We start from the raw sequence: 22,723 nt of genomic DNA on the forward strand, positions 1-22,723 counted from the left end.
TTCCTGCTTATCTATTGACTGGACTGTGGCAAATGCCTGCTAATTGTTATTTTTGTGTTCATTCATTTAGCAAGCCAATTTATTGCGCGTGTAGGGTGCTGCCAGGGCTACAAAAGCTATTGAGACTGTACTTGATATCAAGAAGCTTCCTGATTATCATGGGAAGACTGACATAAGGAAGCACCATAAAATTCTGCTGTATGAGAGGTATACACAGGGGTTACTGGGGGTTGACAATTGAGGGTATGGTCCATTCAACATGAGTGGGATAGAAACAATTCATAAAGGAGATGAAATGTCTTGAGGAATGAGCTCTTCCTTAGAAGAATGGTTTTCAAATGAGTGTGCATCACAATCACCTGTAGGACTTGTTAAAACAAATCGCTGGGCCCTACACCCAGAGGCTGTGGTTCAGTAGGTTGTAGTAAACCAATAATTTGTATTGCTGCTTCCCAAGGCCACACACCTTGGAAGCGACTGCATTAAAGAAGGCATTGTTTCCCAGTCCTTCCTCTACACAGCTGTCAAAACAAGGGTCCTGACCATTTTATCTTTGCACTACATCCTTCACTGTCTCTCTTTTGTCCATAGGATAAGTACAAACTAGATCTGGTTACTGCCTGCCGCACCAGCCTCAGCATCTCTCACACCTAGGACTAAACTTGTCTTCTGACGACTATAAAATATTTCCCTCAGCCACCATGCTATTCCTTGCCTTCTCAAGTTTGCTGTAGGTCAAGTTAAACTTTTTGCCTGGAATGACTTGCCTTCTTTTTTGTTTTACTTAGCTGGCTGCTTTTCATCTTGTAGGTTAGGTCAAGGACTCCAGGAAGTCTTCCCTGGACAAGTAATGAAGAGGGGATAATCTAGGGACAAACTCCCATGTTTGGAACCTGACTCCATTTTCAGGCACGTAACGTCAAATTCCTTTTAAAAGCACCTCTCTGTTAATGGTGCAGGTAATGCTATTCCCCTCCTCTACTCCATACCATTGCTGACGGTTACTGAGTGGGCTAAGGTATGGGAAGGGCCAACTAGTCCAGCTGTTCACAAACAGCCCTTTATGTCAAACTGAATACTGCCAACCTAGTTCCACTTTCTGTATCTAAAGACTCAGCTTGGAGTCCTTTCTGGGACTTGGCTGGACTAAAAGTAACCCCGCCTTGTCTGGTTTGTGACTTTCTCTACTCTGATGCCCCTGGCTTTCTGCCTTCTAGAAATTTGTCAGAATTTCTGAAATTCTTGGGCCTTCCCTCTTGCTCTATATATATGGTTTGGGATTCATTCCTTTTAAAAAATATTTACTGTCATTTCAGTAGAATTTTGACACAATAAATATAAGCACATCAGATTTTTTGCCATCTTGAAGCTTCTGTTATTTCTTGGTCTTTGGTAGTGCTTTACTGAGAAACATTATAATACAGTTGTAAAAGCTCAGGCTCTAAACCTGGGTTTAAATCTGGTTCTACCACTTCTTGGGAGTGGGACTTTGGGCAAAGTATTAATGTATCTAGTGTTACCGGTGGAGGGGCTTGACTACGAGTTGTCCAGGTCCTGGGCATTTTGAACAAAGAACTGAACAAAATGCACACAGTGGCAGAGGAATGAAATGCAGGAATGAAGCAGCAAAAGCAGGAATTTATGAAAGCGAGAACGCACTCTGCTGGGTGGGAGTGGGCCTGAGCAAGTGGCTCAAGGGCCCAGTTACAAAGTTTTCTGGGCTTTTAAGTATCCCATTTGAGGTTCTTATCATCTACCCCTTATCTGGATGAAGGATTTGGTCTGTGGCTGGTTAAAGGCTGAGGTGAATTGGCACCCAATGCACATGAAGGGATGGTTCTGTGTGGCCCTCAGCCAATCCAGGGCACTCTTCCTTTCCATCTGAGATATGTTGGGGTGGGAGGGTTGTAGGAAGAGTAGCCCTTGATCTTTCATTACTTGGCTGGGGGAGATGGGGTTTTTCCCTTTTGATTTAGCTTTAGGAAGTTTGTGTTAATTGGCCTTAGGATTCCTGCACCCAGACCCAGGTATTTTCCTTTAGATCCAGCTTTGAGAAGTCAGCGTGATTTGGCCTTAGATTTCCTGCCCCCAGACCCTGGTGTTTTCTCTTTTAAAAAGTTAGCACAAATTGCCCTTAAGTTCCCTGTCTGCAGACCCTATTCTTCTGCCTCACTAGCTCTATTTCCTCATTAGTCAAATTGAGTTATATGTACTAGTCTGAAAGAAGAGTTTCCCCCAACATACTAAGAAGGTTAACACACACCATATAGTACAACACACATGAGATAGGGCAGGGACTCCTCTTAGGGGCCTGCTGGATCTTCCCAAGCATTGAAATTAAGGAAAACTCCTGAGTCTCTTCAAGGAAAATTCCAAGCACCTAGCTAGCCTTGAGTAGTAAATGAGCAACTTGATAAGCAAGAAGGTAATAATAGCTTAAATAGCCAAGTAAGTTCGAGTCACAAGATGTTTGGTTCCCATAGAAACTAAAAATAACATCTTGACACTTGTCCTTGAGCTGTTTTTCAGAAACCTGAACCCCCACCTGATGGAAAATGCTGACCTGTCATGTAAACCTCAGATAAGGAGGAACTGAGGGCTGAACTTCTTTGTTCTAAATTTCTATCTGAGGGGCCTGCAGTCATACCCTCAGGCCAACCCTTAACACTTCTTTCTGCTGACCCCAAGTTTTTATACAAAGCCTCGCTTCCTTAACCAATGCTGAATTAAAGAATCTCTGTATCCTATCATCTGTAAACCTCTGCTTCAAAATATCTCACCTTTTAGGGCCAAACCAATGTATAACCTCCACGTATTGATTTATGACTGCCTATAAACTTTGCCTCACCACCTTTAAAAGCCTTTGCATGTAGGGCACTGGGGAATTTGAGTCTAACGCTTATTAGCTGCCCAATTCTTCTTGCTTGGTGCCCTGCAATGAATGCCTACTTTCTCTCACTGTAGATCTTAGTGTTGGTGTTGACTTTGCTGTGCCAGGTGGATGGACCTAAGTTTGGTTCAGTAACACATAGTAATTACTCAAAAAATATATTTTTAAAAATATATTTATTCATAAATGACTGACTATAGAAGCTTAATGTCCACTCATGGATTCTTCATATGTTACTCCCATTTTCTGAGGGAGGGAAAGGGATGTTATGAAATGTATTTTGAGGGGAGTATTTTACTCTATATTTTGAGAATCCTATGATGGCTCAATATTAGAAAATATATCAGTGTAAAACTATTAGTGAAGTAGTAAAACTATAAGGACTAGTTATCAGAAACCAATAATAAATAGTATCCTAAACAGTGAAACATTAAAACAACTTTATTTAAAGTCAGAAGATAAACTACTAGTATTATTATATAGCATTATTGTATAACATGGTCTTGGAGGTTTCCAAAAAATGAAATAAAGCAAGAAAATATAATGAATAATGTGGGTTAGAAAATAAATAAAGCTATCGTTTTCATGTATGACATAACCACATACCTAGGAAACCAAGAGAATCTAGCAAGAAAAAAGCTTAAAATTGATAAAATGTGCTGAAGTGGATTCTTTCAAAGGAAGAACCCTGGTATAAATTGAAGATGGCGGAAGAGAAACAGGTAGCGTGCATGGCTCTCATGGAGAGGAATGAGAAGGGTGACTAAATACAGCATCTTCAACTGAAACATCCAGGTACTTGCAATGTATCTAATCAAGGAAACAGCTTGACCCATAGAGAACAAAGAAAAGCAAAGCAGGGCAACAGCCCACTTGGAAGTGACAGGAGCCAGGGGAACCTTCCCCACCCAGGGAAGTGGTGAGTGAATGGGTGACCCTGGAAACCCTCGCTTCTCCCACGGATCACTGCAAGGCGGGGTCAGGAGATCTCATGAACCCACTCCACCAGGGCGTTCAGTCTGACAGAGCTACATAGAGTCTTAGCAGAGCAGCCGCTCAGGTATGGGTGGAGACCCAGGAGCTTCAGAAAATCAAGCTTCCCAGCAAAGTAACCGCAACTCCTGCAAAGCGGGAGATTAGATCCCTGTATATACCTGTAGGAAAGAGGCTGAATCCTCGAGGCTGCGCAGTGACAGTCTGCAGGCCCCATTTCCACAGCATCTCAGGAGAAGACCCACAGGCTTGGAAATCCAACCAGCCACTGGTAGCAGCCTTGCGCCTCCCTGAAACGGAGCTCCCTGGGGGAGGGGTGAGCCGCCACCTCTGCTGCCGTTGGGGCAATTTAGCCACTCCAGCCTTCAGGCTTTGGAGAGTCCAAGCCAACTGGGGGTGGGAGGGATTTCCCAGTATAGCACAGCTGCTCTACAAAAATGTGGCCAGACTGCTTCTTTAAGCAGGTACCGCAATCTCATTCCTTCTCACTGATTGGGACCTCCCATCCGCGGCCTCCAGCCACCCCTGCCAGTGTTCTCCAGCTGACAGAGAGACTTGAATTCTCCCTGGGATGGAGCTCCCAGAGGGAGGGACAGGCTGCCATCATTGCTGTTTGGGCGAATTAACTGTTCCAGCCTTTGGGTTTTGGAGAGACTGAGTCAACCGGGAGTGGAAAGGGTACCCCAGCACAGCACAGCTGATCCACCAAAATGTGGCCATGCTTCTTCAAGTAGGTCCCTGATCCTATTCCTCCTCACTGGGTAGGACCTCCCAACCAGGGTCTCCAGCCACCTTCTACACTTGTGTTTGGGCCAGCAACAGGTCCATGCCTCCCTGGAACAAAGCTCCCAGAGGGAAGGGCAGGCCACCATCTTTGATGTTTCACTGCCTTCTCTGGATCAGGTACTAGAAAATCTGCAGCAACTAAGGACTAGAGTGGGTCCCCAGCACACTGCAACAGCCTGACAGAAAAGTGGTCACATTGTTACATGGGTGCCCATTTCCATATCTCTGTGAGGCAGGTCCTCCAGACCTGGGCCTCTTGCCAACCCCTGCCAGGGCTCTTGAGCCAGTAGCAACTCAGGAACTCCCTGAACAGAGCCTCCAGGGGCAACTGAAAGCCTCTCTGCCACTGCCTCTGCAGTGGAACTGCCCTTGCTACCCTCAGATTAATGAAGGAGCAAAGACCCTAAGTGCTTTATCCACCCCTCCAACAATCTGCAGTCAACCCAAGGAGAGGAGGCCAGTCTGTCTTACACGGGTCCCACACCGCGCTCCACCCCCGCCACACCCACTGCAACTGCTCATCACCAAACAGGGAACCCTTGGATTGTGCCCACAGCACAGATGCTGTATCCTGCGTTGATTCCACTGAGATACTGCTGACCTGCATCTCTCTAGGGTGGAGCCTCAAGGAAACAAGCAAAAGACCCTTGGCCACAATCACTACTAAGGTCCCTTCTTCATCTGCCTCCAAGTTGGGGAAGGAATATAAACACAGAGATTGCCTCAGAGCTGCATGGGCATCCCAGGAGTGCCAAGCCACAATCTACAGCCAACACTCAAGGGGGAGAGGAACCCACATTTTCATGGCATTGAGAGGGAACGTGACTGCAACTATGAGGAAACATAGGGGAGTCATACAACTGACCAAGAGTCTACCAACTGACCAATAATCCTGAATATCACCTGCTGGATCACACTCCAAAGCTTCGACACCATAAATACCTCACTAACCTACCCCACTCTGAAACCAGAGACAAGAAGCCAGCTTCAAATAAAGACCCTGCCCAAAGCCTCAGCCTGGTGAAAACATCCAGAAAAGAAGTCAATTGACTGTACTCAATCCACACCACAGCTAAAGGAACACCCACATGCAGAGATGAGAAAGAATGGACACAAGCAGTCCCATAACTCAAATGGCCAGAGTGTTGTATATCCTCCAAATGACTAACAATTCTCCAACAAGAGTTCTTAACCAGGCTGAACTGTCGGAAATGACAGAAATAGAATTCAGCGTATGGATAGGAATGAATATCATTGAGATTCAGGAGGATGGCAAAACCCAATCCAAGAAAAATAAAAATTACAATAAAGCAACATGGGAGCTGAAAAATGAAACAGCCAGTATGAAAAAGGACCTACGTGAGTTTGACAGAGCTGAATAACACAATAGGGGAATTTCCCAATGCAATCACAAGTATTAACAGCAGAATAAACCAAGCTGAGGAAAGAATCTCAGAATTGAAGATTGGTTCTCTGAAATAAGATAGACAAAAATAGATAAAAGAATAAAAAGAAATAAACAAACCTCTGAGAAGTTGGGATTATGAAAAGAGGCCAAATCTATAAGTCATTGGCATCCTTGAAAGGACCTGGGAGAAAGCAAACAACTTGGAAAACATCTCAGGAAATCGTCCATGAAAACTTCCCCAACCTTGCCAGAGAGGCCAACAGTGAAATTCAGGAAATACAGAGAACTCCTGCAAGATTTTACACAAAAACATCATCCCCAAGACACATAATTGTCAGACTTTCCAAGGTCTAAATGAAAGAAAGAATGTTAAAGGCAGAGAGAAGGGGCAGGTCACTTACAAAGGGAACCTCATAAGGATAACAGTGGACCTCTCAGCTAAAACCCTACAAGCCAGAAGAGATTGGGTATCTATATTCAACATTCTTAAAGAAAAAAAAGTCTGCAACCAAGAATTTCATATCCAGCCAAACTAAGCTTCCTAATTGAAGGAGAAATAAGATTCTTTTCAGATAGGTAAATGTTGAGGGAATTCATTACCACCAGACCTACCTTACAAGTGATCTTGAAAGGAGCACTAAATATAGAAAAGAAAGACTGCTACCAGCTAGTATAAACACACAGACCAGTGTCACTATAAAGCAACCACACAAACAGGCCAATAAAATAACCTGCACAACAAACCCCTGTGACACAAGTTTACTTAAACTATGTTTCCCCGAAGCTAAAATAAAAGCTAAAAAAAGAGGAAGAATCCCTTTCCAGAAGAGTCTCTTTAATAGATGGCAGCAAATGGAGGTAGTGCCTGGGGCTCTTCACTCTAGAACTCATACTTTCTGGTTTCCCTAAACTCACTAGCTGGGATATAAACAAGGGTCTGACATTGACTTCTCACTCAACACCCGTATCTGAAGAGAACAGCCGATCTTTCTAGGGGAACACAACCTACAGACCAAAATAACTTGAAAACTGAAAAGTGGTAAGAGTTCTTGCCTTCTTCATCTTCCAAAGTTAGCCAAATGTCTGTGTTCTGCATCTGAGTTTTCTTACCTCAAGTACTCATAAGATTTGTTTCATGGCTGAAAATAGGCACTACCGTGGGCCTTAAAGACAAACAAATGAAATCGAGTTTTTGTTTGGAAGGAGAATGTTTGGCAAAAGAGATGAAGAGAGGTGGGATATAGGAGTATGTCAAGGGAAACCCAAGGTGGTAGGGAGTTGAGGAAAGAATGAGATTCTCTGTGACTGGGAAAAATGGGAGTGGGGCACATATGTACAACTGTCAGGGAAAGATCTGTGTGCCCACACAGTGCTGAAGATTTTGAATGGGACTGCTGTCTGCTTTATGGATTCCATAGCTTACAGGCCCTTGGAAAAAGAGTTCCTCAGGAGAATGGGACACATGGGCTTGGAAACCAAGCATCTCAGTGGTGAAGAACAGAAGGCCCTCATCCCATTCCTTGGTCCCTGGAGCTATTGCCTGTCTCACTTCTATTCAAAGAATTGTATGCCACTTTGAATAGTGAGATTCTAAGATAGATTTAATTTGGTTTAAAACAAATTTCAAAATGCTTCAGTTCCCTGAGCAGATGCCATGTGTTTGGTAGAAGATTTAGCATTGAAGAGAAGAAACCTGCAGCCTTGAGAAAATTTGCTGAAGGGGTTAATTTCTTTATGATTCCATAAAGAAATAGCAAGAAAGTAAGGGACTAGGAAGCGGGGAGGGGTAAAAAATTATTGAAGTGTAACATATACAGAGCAAAGAACACAATTCATAAACGTATGGCTCAATGAGTTATCAAAACGTTAATATACCCATGTAACTATGTAACTGTCACCCTGGTCAAGAAAAAGAACATCATCAGCATCCTTCTTGGTCATCTTTATTGTTGCTCCTCTTCTTGACTTGCTAACATTGGGGGTACCCCAAGACTAAGATGTTGGGTCTCTTCTCCTTATCTACATTCACTCCCTAGGGGACTCATCATCTCCTATGGAGTTATATACCATCCCTACTGACACCTCTCAAATTAATATCTCCAATCAGAACGTCTCCCCTGAACTCAAGCCCTGTATATATAACTATAGCTTCTTGACATCTCTACTTGGATGTCTAAGTAGCTTCCCAAACTTGACAGATCCAGAACTGAACTCCCAACTCTCCACCTCACAAATTCTCTGCCTGTAGTGCCCTTAATTGTAGTAATATCTCATCCTTCCAGCTACTCAAGCCAGAAGGCTGCAAGTCATTCTTGATTCCTCCTTTTCTTTCACACACTATATACAACCTATTAGGAAATCCTGTTTGTTCTGCTTTCAAAATGTGCCTGTGGCTCTGATCACCACTCAGCATTTTTATAGTACCAGCCTAGTGTAGTTTATCATAATCTCTGGCTTGTCTGGGTTGTTGTAATTGTCTCCCAACTATCCTTGATGCTTCCTCACTTGCCCTCCTCCAATCTAGTCTCAAAAGAGCAATCATAGTGGTCCTGTACAAAAGTAAATCTCACGACACCATTCCATAGCTCAAAAGCCTCCACTGGCCTTCCATTTAATTCAAAAAAAAGTCAAACACCTTATTACACACAGCCTACAAGGCCCTCCATGATATTATAACCCTCGTTGCTTCTCTCACTGCATCTCTAGCTACTTTATCCCTTGTTCACTCCGCTAAAGCTACCCTAGCCTCCTTGCTGTTGACTGATCATGCCAGGTGCATGACATTTACATTGGCTCTTCCTTCTGCCCGGAACACTGTCCCCAGAGTGCTGTGTTAATGCCAGATATCCACATGGCTCACTCCTTCCGCTTTTGCAAGTGTTTACCTAAGTGTCACCAATCCTGCCTTTCTCAATCTCTATTACCCTTTTTTTCCCCATACAATAGCATTTATCACCTTGAAATGTACAATATAACCTATGGATCGTATATTCCTTAACTGTCTCTCTGCATAGAACATAAGCTCCATGTAGGCAGGGATTTTGTCTATTGATTTATTATCTCACTAATGTATAATAAGCACATGGTATATACATAAATGATGGAATAAATAACTTCCATATTTCAAGATATTCCAGGTGGTGGTGCCAAGCATATAATGTTTGGAAATAATGATTTTAGTGTCAGGAACATTGTGATAGCTCCACTTGAGGCTGCTGTTTTTACATGGAGAAATTTTTAAGTATTAATTACTCTTTTGAATCAGTATTATAAGCATGGTAGAAAATTCAATATATTTTTAAAGGTATATATTAAAAAGCAAATACCAGCTGGGCACAGTGGCTCACGGCTGTAGTCCCAGCACTTTGGGAGGCTGAGGCAGCCGGATCACTTGAGGTCAGGAATTCGAGACCAGCCTGGGCAACATGGTGAAATCCCATCTCTACTAAAAATACAAAAATTAGCCAGGCATGGTGGCACACGCCTGTAGTCCCAGTTGCTTGGGAGGCTGAGGCAGTAGAATCACTTGAGCCCAGGAGGCAGAGGTTGCAGTGAACCGAGATCACGCCACTGCACTCCAGCCTAGGTGACAGAGCAAAACTCTGTTTAAAAAGAAAAAAAAACTCCTAGAGTCTCTTCTTTGAGGCATTGCTCTTAAGTTTCTTGTATAGTATTCCACAAACTGTTTAAGCATATATGAACATATTTATAGACATTCTTTTTTTACCCAGATAGTAGCATACTGCCCCTGGCCCTTTTTTCTTCATTTAACAATATAACTTGGAGAACCTTCCATGTTAGTAGAAATAAAAATGTTTCATTCTTTTAAAGTGCTCCATAATACTCTATTGTACAAATTTCTCATAATCTATGTAGCAATTCCTATATTGAAGTTGTTTCCAACATATTACTATTTCAAACATGCTACAATGAACATTCTTGTACTATTGGCACGAAGACATTTTGATGTGATCAAAACAAACCGAAAAGAATGAAAAGAAAACATTTTTATTTATTTACTTATTTTTATTTTAGATTCGGGGGTGCATGTGCAGGTGTGTTACATGGATATATTGCATGATGCTCTGAGCTTCAATTGAATCTATCACCCAGGCAGTGAACATAGTATCCAATAGGTAATTTTTCTCCTTTTGTCCCCCTCCCTCCTCTCTCCTTTTGGAGTCACTGGTGTCTATTGTTCCCATCTTTATGTCCATGTATAGCCAATGTTTGGCTTCCACTTATAAGTGAGAATATTTGGTTTGCTTAATTTGTTAATTTCCTTAGGATGATGGCCTCCAGCGGCATCTGTGTTGCTGCAAAAGACATTATTTTGCTCTTTTTTATGGCTGTGTAGTATTTCATGGTGTATATGTACCACAGTGTCTTAATCCAACTCACTATTAATGGACACCTGAGTTTATCCTGTGTCTTTGCTACTGTGAATAGTGCTGTCATAAACATTCAAGTGCAGGTGTCTTTTTGGTAAAATGATTTATTCGCCTTTGGGAATATACCTACTAGTGTGATCACTAGGTCACATAGTAATTCATGGTAATTCTTTTTGGTTCTTTGAGAAATCTCCAAACTGCCAAGAAAACATATTTTAACTTCTAGGTTAAAATTTTTTTTTAATTATTAACTAATTTGTATATGAGATGCTCTTTTCTTTCCTTTTTGGTTGATTTTGGCCATATTAAAATGTCATTATAAGTACAAAATATTGGACCTTACCACATCATAAACTACTAACCCTGGAGTGTGACAGGATCAATATGAGTTAAATGGTCTCTAAACATATTTTCTATCACTAAACACATGTTATACTGTGCTCCACTCTGCTTCCCAGTGCTCAAACCCTGTTCTGCCCCATCAGGGATGGGAGGGAGTTAAGAATCATCTTGCAGACAAGCCATGCAATGAGGAGTTTACTGCACTGCCATCCGTCGTTCTAGGCAAAGTGTCTGTGCTTGCTTTCTTTCTCTCTCTCTCTCTCTCTCTCCTTCCTTCTTTCCTTTCTTTCTCTCTTCCTCTCCCTTTTCTTCCCTTTTCTTTCTCTCTCTCTCTCTTTCCTTTTTCCTTCCTTCCTTCCTTCTCTTTCTCTCTCTCTCTCTTTTTTCTTTTTTTTGGAGATGGAGTCTCCCTTGGTCACCCAGGCTGGAATGCCGTGGCACAATCTCAGCTCACTGCAACCTCCACCTCCCGAGTTCAAGCTATTCTCATGCCTCAGCCTCCCAAGTAGCTGTGATTACAAGCGCGTGCCACATACCCAGCTAACTTTTTGTATTTTTTTGTAGAGACGGGGTTTCACTGTGTTGGACAGGCTGGTCTCGAACTCCTGGCCTCGAGTGATCTGCCCACCTTGGCATCCCAAAGTGCTGGGATTACAGGGGTGAGCCACAGCACTGTCTTTTGTATCTTGAATGGTTTGAGGTTTTGGTTTTTAAAAAATATTAATTTATTTCTCTTTTAAAGTTATTAGTAATGTACTTTTTGCTAATAAGTCCCTGCTTAATAATGAAACTTTTTTTTTCTTTTTGACACAGGGTCTTGCTCTGTTGCCCAGGCTGGTCTCGAACTCCTGAGCTCAAATGATCTGTCTGCCTCGGCCTCCCAAAGTGCTAGGATTACAGGCTTGAGCCACTGCGCCCGGCCGAAACATTCTATTTTCAATCTGAAGATCATGAAGATGGACTATAGCTCTTAGGAGTTATGATGATGCTATTGTTTACCTTCCTATATCTTGAGGATGAGAAGATGGAGCTGGTTGTGGTAGTAGGTATCTGGGCCACAATGTGATCCCTTAATCTCAAGCCTGGATGGCATATGTAATCCTCAATTAAATTTCTAACAGATACTTTGTTTCTTTAACCTATGAATATATTTTACACTTAAGATTCAAAAACTCTTCCAAGATGTTTTGGGAGATAAGATTTGGACATCATTAGAGGCTTAGACAAATTTGACAGACTTAAAAAAATTTATATGTACATACTTAAAATAATGGTAATATATAGCGTGAAAAAATCCAAATAATATAGAACTTAAAGAAAATGTAAGTCTCATGTAGTCTGGGTTGCGTTAATGGATGCAGTAGAGATCAGTAAGTTGTACACATAATTATTTGGTAATAAAAAATAAAAACCCAGAGACATATATATTTTTATAGGGCTACTTCGATTCAGGAGTGTTAAAATTGCTGTATCAAACTGACCTAATATATGGTGTCATTTTGACTCTTTTGCCCTGAGACTACCTCTGTCTTTGTTTTCCTTTCTCTTTCACTTTTCTTTCCTTCCTGGCCACACCATAATCCTACCCACCCCACCTTACCTTTGCCCTCCACCACAAGCTCTCAGTGTCTTCTTTCTCTGGCCCTTTACCTAATTCTTCTATCCCCAACAGTCAAAACAGGATAAAAGTATAGTAAGTTGTATTTTTTTAGATTAAATTTCTTAATTTTTCTACTTCCTTGGGTATTACTACATATCTTTAGTGATTAAGAGTTGTGGTGAAAATAAATTTTTTTTTACTCTTTTTTTTTTTTGAGAAGGGTCTTGCTTTATTGCCCAGGCTGGCGTTCAGTGGCACAATCTTGGCTCACTGCAACCTCTACCCCCTAGGTTCAAGTGATTCTCTCACCTCAGCCTCCCTACTAGCTGAGACTACAGGTGCATACTACCACACTTGGCTGATTTTTTTTTTTTTTTTTTGTATTTTCGGTAGAGATGGGGTTTCACCATGTTGCCCAGGCTGGTCTTGAACTCCTGGGCTCAAGCGATCTGCCCGCCTGAGCCTCCCAAAGTGCTTGGATTACTGGTGTGAACCACACTGAACCTGGTCATTTTTTTCTTCCATTTTTCACTCTGTTTTTTCTTTTGATACCTTTGCCCTGGTGGATTTGATGCCCTTGAGAGCAAATAATTACGACTATTTGATTGTCACTGAGCTATATTAGCTATAAAATTTCTGAACCTCTTGGTAGACATAAATAAATTACAAAAATTAACTTGTCAGCATTTTATTTTGGTGACTGTAATAATAGCCTTAGGTGTGGGACTATAAAAACAAATAACTAAACAATTCTAATTAATTTTGGAAGAACTGAAGTGATTAATGGGGATAGAAAGGAGTTTTCTCCAGAAATAAACATCTCAGATAAATTTCTACCATCCAATGTGATATTGAATTTTTGGAATTTGCTTTTCCTTGTAATGACAATGGAAAAAAATGTTCTTTAAATTCATATAGCTGATATTTAAAAATCAATATAGGAGAGTAATTTTTAGACATAGAAATTCTATAACATGATAATTATATGATATTGGTATAATTTGTTTTCTTTTTTTGAGACAGAGTCTCGCTCTGTTGCCCAGGCTGGAGTGCAGTGGCACGATCTCCACTCATTGCAACCTCTGCCTCCCAAGTTAAAGCGATTCTCATACCTCAGCCTCCCAAGTAGGTGGGATTACAGGTGTGCACCACCATGCCCAGCTATTTTTTTTTTCTATTTTTAGTAGAGATGGGGTTTCACTGTGTTGACCGGGCTAGTCTCAAATTCCTCGCCCTCAAGTGATCTGCCAGCCTCAGCCTCTCAAAGTGCTGGGATTACAGGCCTGAGCTACCATGCCCAGCCTAATATTGGTATAATGTTTTAAAAGCTAGAAAACTGAGGGACATTTTTCAATGTTTATAGTCTTCTCCTGCCCTGCCCCTTTGCCCCCTGCTATTGTATTTTTTTTTATTGATACCTAATTGTACAAATGTATGGGGTACATGTGATTTTTGATACATACAATGTAATGATCAAATTAGGACATTTCAGATATTCATCACCATGATCATTTATTATTTGTGCTGGGAATATTTCAAATATGCTCTTCTATTTTGAAATATCCAATGCATTGTAATTAACTATCGTCATCCTATTGTGCTATCAAACACTAGAACTTATTCCCTTATCTAACTGTATATTTGTACTCATTAACCAACTTCTCTTCATCCTCTTCACCCCCAGACACCCACCCTTCCCAGACTCTGGTAACTATCATTCTACTGTCTACCTCCATGACATCCCCTTTTTAAGCTCCCACATATGAGTGAGAACATCTGATATTTGTTTTTCTGTGCCTGGCTTAATATATTTCACTTAACATAAAAACCTTCAGTTCCATTCATGTTGTTGTAAATGACAGGATTTTATTCCTTTTTATGGCTGAATAGTATTTTATTTTGTATATATACCACACATTTTCTTTATCCACCCATCCATTAATAGATGCATAGGTGGATTCTATATCTTAACTATTGTGAATAGTGCTGCAATAAACATAAGGGATACAGGCATCCCTTTGATATACTGATGTCCTTTCTTTTGGGTAAATATCCAGTAATGGGATTACTGGATAATATGGTGTTTTATTTTCAGTTTTTTTGGATAAATGTCCATACTATTTTCCATAGTGGCTGTACACACTGACAGTGTATAAGAGTTCTCTTTTGTCAACATCCTCACTAGCATTTGTTAATTTTTGTCTTTTTGGTAATAGATATTATAACTGGGGTGAGAATATATCTCATTGTGGTTTTGATTTGCATTTCCCTGATGATTAATGATGTTGAGCACTTTTTTATTTACCGTTGGTCATTTGTATCTCTTGAGAAATGTCTATTCAGATCCCTTGCCCACTTTTTAATGGGATTATTTGTGGGTTTTTTGTTTTTGTTTTTGTTTTTGCTGTTGAGTTTCTTACGTATTTTGGATAATAGTCTCTTGCTGGATGAATAGTTTGCAAATATTTTCTCTGATTCAACAGGTTTTCTCTTCACTCTGTTCATTGTTTCTATTGCTGTGTGAATTTTTTTAGTGTATAGTCCCATTTGTCCGTTTTATTTTTGTTGGCTGTGCTTTTGAAGTCTTAGCCATAAAATTTGCCTGGCCCAAAGTCCTGAAGCATTTCTCTTGTTTTATTCTAGTAGTTTTATAGTTTCAGGTGTATGTTTAAGTCTTTAATCCATTTGCAGTTGTTTTTGTATATAGTGAGATAGGGGTCTAGTTTCATTCTTCTGCATATGGATATCCAGTTTTCCCAGCACCATTTATTGAAGAGGGTGTCCTTTCCCAATGTATTTTTTTTATTTTTACATGTTTTTAACATTTTTAAATTTTTATTAAAACTGTATTTGGGGATATATTCTTTTTTAATTTTTTACATGACCTTTCCCAATGTATATATTCTTTTTTATGTTTTATGTGTTTTTAAATTTTTAATTTTTTATTAAATTTTTTGGGGGTACATAGTAGGTGTATGTATTTATGGGATACATGAGATAATTTGGTATAGGCATGCAATAAGTAATAATCACATCATGGAAAATGGGGTATTCATCCCCTCAAGCATTTATCCTTTGTATTACAAACAACCCAATTATACTCTTTTAGTTATTTAAAAATGTACAATTAAATTATTATTGACTGCAATCACTCTGCTGTGTTATCAATACTAGGTCTTATTCTTTCTACCTATTTTTTGTCCCCATTAACCATCCCCTTCCTCCCACCACCACCCCACTACCCTTCCTGGCTTCTGGTAACTGTCCTTCTACTCTCTATCTGCATGAGTTCAATTCCAATGTATATTCTTGATGCCTTTCTCAAAAAATTGGCTGTAAATGCATGGTTTTATTTGTGGTTTCTCTATTCTGTTCCGTTGGTCTATGTGTCTGTTTTTATACCAATACCATGCTGTTTTGATTATATAGCTGTATAGAACGTTTTGAAGTCAGGTAATGTGGGGGCTTCAGTTTTGTTGTTTTGCTCAGGACTGCTTTGGCTCTTTGGGGTCTTTTGTGGTTCCATGTGAATTTTAGGAGGTTTTGTTTTGTGAAGAATGTTATTGGTGTTTTGATAGGAATTATATTGAATCTGAAGACTGTTTGGGTGTTATGGTCATTTTAACAATATTAATTCTTTCAATTCATGACCATGGGATGTCTTTTCATTTGTTCATATCTTCAATGTCTTTCATCTATGTTTCATGGTTTTCCTTGTAGAAGTCTTTCACCTCCTTGGTTAAATTTATTCCTAGGTATTTTATGTTTTTAATTTATTGGAGCTATTGTAAATGGGATTGCCTTCTTGACTTCTTTCTCAGCTGGTTCATCACTGACGTATAGAAATGCTACTGACTTTCGTATGTTGGTTTGTTGAACAGTTCCAATAGTTTTCTGGTGGAGTCTTTAGATTTTTTAATGTATAAGACCATGTTGTCTACAAAGAGAAATGATTTGACTTCCCCTTTTTCCAATTTGGGTGGTATTTATTTATTTATTTATTTATTTATTTATTGAGACAGGGTCTTGCTCTGTTGCCCAGACTGGAGAGCAGTGGTGCGATCTTGGCTCACCGCAACCTCGGCCTCCAGGTTCAAGCAATTCTCCTGTCTCAACCTCCCAAGCAGCTGGAACTATAGGCACATGCCACCACATTCAGCTAATTTTTTGTATTTTTATTAAAGATAGAGTTTGACCATGTTGGCCAGGCTTGTCTTGAACTCCTGGCCCCAAGTGATTTGCCCGCCTTGGCTTCTCAAAGTGCTGGGATTACAGGTGTGAGTCACTATGCCTGGCCTGGATGCCTTTTATTTCTTTCTCTTACCTGATTGCCCTGGCTAAGACTTTCAGTACTGTGTCGAATAAAAGTGCTAAATGTAGGCATCCTTGTGTTTTAATTTTTAGAGGAAAGGCTTTCAGCTTTCCTCCATTCAGTATGTTGGCTATGGGTTTGTCATATATGATATTTATTTATTTATTTTATTTTTTGAGATGGTGTCTCACTCCGTCACCCAGGCTGGAGTGCAGTGGCACGATCTTGGCTCACTGCAACCTCTGCCTCCCTGGTTCAAGCAATTCTCCTGCCTTAGCCTCTTGAATAGCTGGTACTACAGGTATGCACCACCACACCCAGCTAATTTTTGTATTTTTAGTAGAGACAGGGTTTCATCACATTGGCCAAGCTGGTCTCGAACTCCTGACCTCATGAGCCGCCCACCTCAGTCTCTCAAAGTGCTGGGATTACAGATGTGAGCCACCATGCCTGACCCATATATGGTCTTTATTATGTTTATGTATGTTCCTTCTATGTCTAATTTGCTGAGAGTTTTTTTTTTTTATCATGAAGGGATATTGGATTCTTTCAAATGCTTTTACTGCATCTATTGAGATGATCATGTAACTTTTGTTTTTTATTCTGTTGATGTGATGTATTACCTTTATTGATTTATGAATGTGGAATCAACCTTGCACCACTGGGAAAGTTTCACTTGATCATGGTGTATTTTATTTTTGATGTGTTGTTGGATGTGGTATGCTAGTATTTTGTTGAGGATTTTTGCATCTATCTTCATCAGGGATATTGGCCTGTGGTTTTCTTTTTATGTTGTGTCCTTGTTTAGTTTTGGTATCTACTGGCCTTGTAGATTAGTTAGAAAGAATTTCCTCCTCTTCTGTGTTTTTGAAATAGTTTGAGAAGAATTGGTGTTAGTTTTTACTTACAAGTTAGGTAGAATTTAGCAGCAAAGCCATATCTGGTCCTGGGCTTTTCTTTGTTGGGAGACTTTTTATTACTGATTCAATCTCATTATTCATTATAAGTCTGTTTGGGTGTTTTATTTCTTTCTGGTTCAATCTGGGTAGTTTGTACAAGTCCAAGAAATTATCCATTTTCTTTAGGTTTTTCAATTTGTTAGCACATAGTTGTTCGTAATAGTCTCTGGTGATCTTTTATGTTCCTGTAACATCAGTTGTAATGTCTCTTTTTTTTGTTTCTGATTTTATTTTTTAGAGTATTTTCTCTTTTTTCCTTGGTTAGTGTGGCTAATGTTTCATTGATTTTGTTTATCTTTTTAAAAAAACCAACTTTTTGTTCCATTGGTCTTTTGTATTTTTTACTCTATACTTCAGTTCTCTGATTTTTATTATTTATTTTTTCTACTAATTTTGGTGTTTGTTCTTGCTTTTCTATCTCCTTGAGGGGGTATCACTAGGTTGTTGATTTGAAATCTTTTTATTTATTTATTTATTTTTTGAGACAGAGTCTCGCTCTGTCGCCCAGGCTGGAGTATTTTTTTAATGTAGATGTTTATTACTATAACCTTCCCTCTTAGCACTGCTTTTGCTATAGCCCATAGGTTTTGATATGCTGTATTCCCATTTTCATTTGTTTCAATAAATATTTTATTTCCTTCTTAATTTCTTCATTGACTAAGTGATCATTCAGGAGTATGTTCTTTAAATTTCTACATATCTGTATAGCTTCTAAGGTTTCCCCTGTTATAGATTTCTAGTTTATTTCATTGTGATTTAGGAAGATTCTTGATAAAATTTCAATTTCTAAAACTTTGCTGAGATTTGTTTTGTGGCCTATATTGTCTATCCTGGAGAATGTTTCATATGCCCATTAAAAGAATATGTATTGTGCAACTGTTGGATGAAGTGTTCTGTAAATATCTGTTAGGTCCATTTGATTTAAAGTGCAGTTTAAATCCAATGTTTCTTTGTACCTGAGACTGGGCAATTTATAAAAGAAAGAGATTTAATTGGACTTACAGTTCCATGTGCCTGGGGAGCCTCATAATCGTGGTGGAAGGAAAGGAAGAGCAAGTCACTTCTTACGTGGATGGCAACAAAGAGAGAGAGTTTGTGTGGGGAAACTCCACGTTATAAAGCCATCAGATCTTGTGAGATTTACTCACTATCATGAAAACAGCATGGGAAAGACCTGCCCCCATGATTCAATTACCCCTGACTGGGTCCCTCCCGCAACACGTGGGAATTCAAGATGAGATTTGAGTGAGAACACAGCCAAACCATATAATCATTATATAATGACTTTGTCTCTTTTTGCAGTTTTTGACTTAAAGTCTCTTTTATCTGATGTAAGTATAGCTACTCCTGCTTGCTTTTGGTTTCCATCTGCATAAAATACCTTTTTTCATCCCTTCACTTTCACTCTAAATGTGTCTTTACAGGTGAAGTGAGTTTCTTGTAGGCAACATATAGTGGGGTTATGTTTTGTTTTTAAATGTATTCAGCCAGTGTATGGATTTTAAATGTATATCTTTTAAGGGGGAATTTAATCCACTTACATTCAAGGCTATTTTTGATACATTAGGACTTATTCCTGTTATTTTGTTAGTTGTTAATCTGGTTCCTTTGTATATCTTTTGTTTCGTTCTTCTTCTCTTATTAATAACAGTGTAGCTTAGTGATTTTCTGTAGAGGTAATATTTTAGTCCCTTCTCTTTCTCATTTATGTATCTACTCTACTAGTAGAGTTTTAAACTTTCATATGTTTTCATAATGGTACATATTGTCCTTTCACTTCTAGATCTAGGACTCATTTAAGCACTTCTTGTAGTGCTGGTCTAGTGGTGATGAATTCCCTCAGTTTTTGCTTGTCTGGGAAAGACTTTATTTCTCCTTTATTTTTGAAGGATAGACTTTCTGGGCATAGTATTCTTGCCTAGCAGGGTTTTTTCCCTTCTTTTAGCACTTTGAATATACTAACTCATTCTCTTCTGGCCTATAAGATTTCTGCTGAGAAATCTGCTGTTAGTCTGATAGGGGTTCTATTATATATGACTTGACGCTTTGCTCTTGCTGTTCATAGAATTTTCTCATTATCTTTGACTTTTGACAGTTTTACTATAATGTGCTTTAGAGAAGACCTATTTGGGTTGAATCTGTTTGGGGATCTTTGTGCTTTCTGTATCTGGATGTCTGTTTCTTGCAGGACTTGGGACGTTTTCAGCTACTATTTAGTTAAATAGGTTTTCTATGCCTTTGCCCATTATTTCTTCTTCTAAAGCTTTCAAAATTAGAATAGTTGATTGCTTTATAGTTTCCTATGTCATATAGGCTTCCTTCATTCTTTTTCATTCTTTTTTTTTTTTTTTTTTGTCCAACTGGGTTATTTTAAAAGATCTGTCTTCTAGTTGAGAAATTTTTTCTTCTGCTTGATATAGTCTATTGTTGAAGCCCTCAATTGTATTTTTAAAATTTTATTCACCGAATTCTTCAGTGCCAGGATTTCTGCTTGAGTCTTCTTATGATATCTATCTCTTTTTTGAGTTTCTTATTCAGATCATAAGTTGTTTTCCTGATTTTTAAATATTGTTTATCTGTGTTCTCTTGTATCTTACTGTATTTCTTTAATATCAGTATTTTGAAAATTGTTTTAGGCATTTCAGATGTTTCTTTTTCATCAGAATCTGTTGCTGGAGAATTGTGTTTCCTTGGAGGTGTCATGTTTCTTTTTTTTCTTCATGTTTCTTTGTTTCTTCATGTTTCTTTTGTCATTACATTGATGTCTATACATCTATTGTTACAGTTGCTTCTTCCAGTTTTGTGGGTTGGTTTTTGCAGGAAGAGATTTTCCCTATAAATGTATCTATAGTATTGGTTGGGTAGGGCACTTTGGCTTTGAAAGTTGGGTGGATGCAGTAGTGTAGTCTCCATAGGACTTCTTTGTCTATAATCAGCATCAGTGGTGTCTGTGAGTTCTTCAGTGGCTTAGGCTGTGGTTGACAGTGAAGACTATGGTGAGGTTTTGCTGGGCATAGGGACACCAGGCAGATCAGTCCTTAGTCCCCATGTGGCATATGTGAGCATCAGTTGTTGTGAGTCCAGGTAGGCTGATCCTTAGGCCTCCAGGTGGCTTGTTCAGGTGCCAGCAGTCACAGTGGTGGACCCAGTGAGTGCCAATTTGTCTAGTGAATCGGGGTTTTAGTTCTCAGAGTAGGCAAACCCTTATCCTGGCTTTTTAGGTCCCAGCTTCCCTTGACTGTGACTCCCAAAAGTGTAGAGAGACTTTGCTATCCTGGCTGCAGTGCCAAAATTGTAGAGACCAAGGGGAAAACTCCCCCTTGCCTTCAGAAGATTTACTGAAAAATCAACTTTCTTTATAAGGAAAGGGAGAAAGGAGAGTTGGGGAATGTAGACAATTCTTTTGAGGGACAGTGAATAATTATTAGGTAGAATGAATTCCTCTCCTCCCTACCATTTATTAAGGTATAATTGATGATTAAAAATTGTATGTGTTTACACTGTGTGTGATGTTTTGATATATATATATACATTATGAAATTAATAAAGCAATCTAGTTAACATATTCGTGCCACATATACTTACCATTTTTTGTCATGAGAACATTAAGGTCTTATCTCAGCAATTTTCAAGTATACGGTACATTATTATTAACTATAGTCACCATGCCATACAGTAGATCTGCAGAACTTATTCATCCTGTCTACCTGAGATATTTTACTTTTTGATCAGCATCTCCCGATTCCCCCCATTCTAACCTCCCCCAGTTTTTTTTACCCATCATTCTCTCTGATTCTATGAGTTCAGTGTTTTTTAGTTTCCACATACAAGTGATATCATGAAGTATTTGTCTTTTTGTATCTGGCTTATTTCACTTAGAATAATGTCCTCCAGGGTCATTCATGTTTTTGAAAATGACAAGATTTCCTTTTTTAAAATCTGAATATATTCCACTGTGTAGATATACATTACTTTTTAATGCATTCATTTTTCACTGGACTCTTGGGTTGTCTCCATATCTTGGATATTGTGAATAACGCTACAATGAACATGGGAGTGTAGATATCTCTTTGACATACTGATTTCATGTCCTTTGGATATGTACCTAGTTGTGAAATCACTGGATCATATGGTAGTTCTATTTTCAACTTTTTTAGAAGGCTTTATATTATTTTTTCAGTGACTGTACCAATATACATTCTCACCAAGACTGCACAAGGGTTCCTTTTTCTCCACACCTTATCCAATACTTATCTTTTGTCTTTTCGGCAATAGCCATTTTAACAGATGTAAGGTAATATCTCATGGTAATTTTAATTTGTATTTCTCTGATGATTAGTGAGTGATGTTGACCATTTTATTATACACCTGTTGCCACTTTGTATGTCTTCTCTTGACAAATGTTTATTCAGGTCATTTGCCCACTTTAAAGATTGTCGAGTTTTTTTGTTATTATTTGAATTCTTTATATATTTTGGATATTAACTCCTTCTCAGCCATATAGTTGGAAAATATTTTCTGTCAACATGTAGGTTTCATAATGTTGATTGTTTCCTTTGCTGTTGAGTTCAGTTTACTAGTATTTTGTTGAGAATTTTTTCATCTATGTTCATCAGGTATATTAGCCTATAATTTTCATCTCTTGTAGTGTTTTTGGCAGGCTTTGGTGTCATGGTAATGCTGGCCTTGTAAAATGAGTTTGGAAGTGTTACCTTCTCTTAATTGTTTTGGAAGAGTTTGAGAAGGTCTCTTTAAATAAGTGTACAGTTGACTGGTGAAGCCGTTAGGTCCTGGGTTTTTCTTTGTTGGGAGGATTTTGATTACTAATTTATCTCTCTACTCATTATTGGTCTGTTCATATTTTCTATTTCTTCATGATTCACTCTTGGTAGGTTGTATGTTTTTAGGAATTTATCCATTTCTTCTATTTGTCCAATTTGTTGGTGTATAATTGTTCACAGTATTATTTTATTATCCTTTTTATTTCTGTGGTATCAGTCAGTTGTAATGTCTCCTTTTTTATTTATAATTTTAGTTATTTG

At 39.0% G+C, this 22,723-nt stretch overlaps 1 long non-coding RNA gene across 4 annotated transcripts in view; it reads left to right on the forward strand.

Moving 5' to 3' along the window:
• The first annotated feature begins 11,405 nt into the window (after window positions 1-11,405).
• The window catches only part of LOC110740705, a 259,524-nt gene continuing 248,206 nt past the window's right edge, over window positions 11,406-22,723 (forward strand). For 3 of the 4 annotated variants that reach the window (XR_002515679.2, XR_002515682.2, XR_002515680.2), the window contains exon 1: window positions 11,407-11,852. This is a non-coding gene — a long non-coding RNA (uncharacterized LOC110740705). Of the gene's footprint in view, window positions 11,853-22,723 lie in introns of all 4 variants that reach the window. The other variant, XR_002515681.2, reaches the window with a different exon arrangement.

This window comes from Papio anubis, chromosome 9 (assembly GCF_008728515.1).
Source record: "Papio anubis isolate 15944 chromosome 9, Panubis1.0, whole genome shotgun sequence".
Lineage (NCBI taxonomy): Eukaryota > Metazoa > Chordata > Mammalia > Primates > Cercopithecidae > Papio > Papio anubis.